The 2500-nt window shown below is 28.8% G+C and overlaps 1 protein-coding gene across 11 annotated transcripts in view; it reads left to right on the top strand.

Annotated features, from left to right (window-relative positions):
- The window catches only part of LOC119574178 (sodium/calcium exchanger 2-like), a 134837-nt gene that overhangs the window by 131337 nt on the left and 1000 nt on the right, over positions 1-2500 (top strand). For all 11 annotated transcript variants that reach the window (XM_037921367.1, XM_037921349.1, XM_037921331.1 and 8 more), the window contains one exon: positions 1-2500. This exon is cut by the window's left edge and continues 520 nt beyond it; it is cut by the window's right edge and continues 1000 nt beyond it. The gene's annotated coding sequence lies outside the window, so the exon portion shown is untranslated.

Below are 2500 nucleotides of genomic sequence, written 5' to 3'. Positions count from 1 at the left end.
AACTATTTTGTGTACTTAAATATTTTTTTTAATGCAATATGGGGTATGTCCATTTATCCTCAGGGTAGCTGTAAACTTACTATGCTGTAAACTATTTTGCTGACATACTAAACATATGCCTTCTACAAGAAATTCAAAGTGAAGAATGACAGGCCTGTCTCTTCATTTACTTCAATGCTACAGGAATATGTAAGTGTACAGCAGCTCCTGATGTTGTAAATTCACTATGTACTAAAATAAATTTTGGCAAGCTAACCATACCTAGTTTCAGGTTGGTTAGAAGCATTCTTCCAAGCATTTTTAGTAACCTTTGAGTTATGTTGAATGTAAGAAATTATATGGGAAGGGAAATCTTGGTAAAGTATGCTTCCAGCCAAAAAATTAGGACAGCTTTCCAAAATTCACTTTTAGATACTCATGAAAACAATTGAATAGTTTTTCTAAAGCAAAATTGTAATTCCATATAGTGTTAATTACTTAAATACTGTTTTTCATTTCAGTATATTACAGGCCTTGTTATATGTCTCAAGTTAACTCATATGCATCACCATTTAATTACTACAGGTGATTTATTCTGTAGGTTGTTATCTTGTATGACTCTCAAAAGATATGAAATATTGGAAACTTAAAATTTAAGTATGAATAGATGCATAACTTGACTTTTTTTTTTTTCAAAAACATGGTCCAAAATAGCATGGGAGAAAAATTACAAAATCTTTCAGTCTAATGATGTTTTCCCTCTTTGCCCTTTCATGAGCTGCAACTTTTAACCAGACAATTACAGAAGAAATAATTTTTAATGAATACATACATGCATAATAACCAATCACTCACAAAGAGTAACCAGAAAGGTATGCATATATGCTCACTCATAAAAGGGTAAAAATGAAGGACCTGATTCCTCATTTTGAATGTATCATAGGCTAAGGTTATGTGCTTCCCAGGTTGGTTAGACAGCAGGTAAATTATACATTTTAATATAAACTAAACCTTCAGCTGACGTTAGTATTTATGATTATTTAGGTATTCATATATATATGTGTGTTAATGTGTATGTATGAAATTAATATTTAGGCATTTACAGAAATGAATTTTGTATGTGTCCTAAAGATTATTTGTATGGAATGCATACAATTGTTTTATGTTGTTCTTTGTTTGTCTTCTTTTTTGTTTTTTTCTAGTGGACAGATAACTTTCACAATGTAGTAAAAGCACGTAAGGTACCATCTAGTTCTGCAAATTCTTATAGAAGTATTGGCCATTGCTTTTACAGTTAGTGTTCAAATTTAATTATAAGAGAGCCATAATGCTAGCTGTTAGTTGTTAGGAATTTCACAATTTGCACAACTTTGATATTTTTGCTTTCAGAACTTTTTTTATGTTATATGAACTTTTGCTTTACTTCAAAAACCATGTATTTCTTGGTTTTCAGGATGTAGATTTAGGAATGATTTTAGCATTACTGATAGTACTCTAATGAATGACTCCTATGTTATTGCTATTACTAATATCAAGCATAACATATGAAACTACCTGTATTATAAATTTCTATCATAAAAATACCACCTCTTATGTCATGGTTTTCATACCTCTTGTAAAGACAGAGGTTTAATTATCATGTGCTAATTTGTTTATGCATTTCTAATAGCAAATTATAATGTTATTTATAAAAGAATCTCAGAGGAGGTGGAACTGAATTAGATTTGTTGATTCATAAAATTCAAGAGGAAAAAAAAAGTGAGATTTTTCTAAGGATATTCAATTGACATACTTTGTATCACTTTCAAGTATAAATAGTAAGTACTTTTTCAGAATATTTAGTATTGATGTGTGCCTTAATTTTAGCCAAAGAATTGTTTGTATTTTATTTTTCCATGACTTGGATATATTTTAGAAGTGTATTAGGGAGATCAGATCTTCCCCAACATGGAACATATGACAGTTATATATCAGTTGTGTAAATAATGCTATTGTGGCATTTTAATTACACATTTGAGGTATTGACAAAACACAATAGTTTACATTTTGCAAGCTATTTTCATGACACCTCAGTCAGTGATATAGAGAGGTAGTCTTTTTATATATCATCTATTTTTCTGATTGCAGATCATAGCAAGAACTTTATGTAAAGAGTGTGTTGCTTGCTTTCAAGTGATAGGCTGGAAAACTTTTGTATAGGACGTCTGTAAATGTTCTAAATTTGTCATAAATTTTGTTTTAAAGAAGAAAAAAAGGGTTGGAAGGGTTGTTATATAATAAGCCTGTTGTTTATTTTATTGCATATAGAATGTTATTAAAATATAGGGTTATAAACTTGGCTTATATAAAGATATTGTTACTAAAAATGTTTATATATTTTTTTATTTTATATTTGTTGCAAAATAGTCATTTTTTTGGTGCTCCCTTTATTTATCTTTATTTATTTTTTCAGTCTCCAATTTTTTTTTCATTTTCAACACAAGTTCCTTTGCATTTTTTATGATAATTTGATTGATATATA

Source organism: Penaeus monodon, chromosome 1 (assembly GCF_015228065.2).
Source record: "Penaeus monodon isolate SGIC_2016 chromosome 1, NSTDA_Pmon_1, whole genome shotgun sequence".
NCBI lineage: Eukaryota > Metazoa > Arthropoda > Malacostraca > Decapoda > Penaeidae > Penaeus > Penaeus monodon.
The sequence above is the reverse complement of the archived record's forward strand: the minus strand, read 5'-3'. Positions and strand labels throughout refer to the sequence as shown.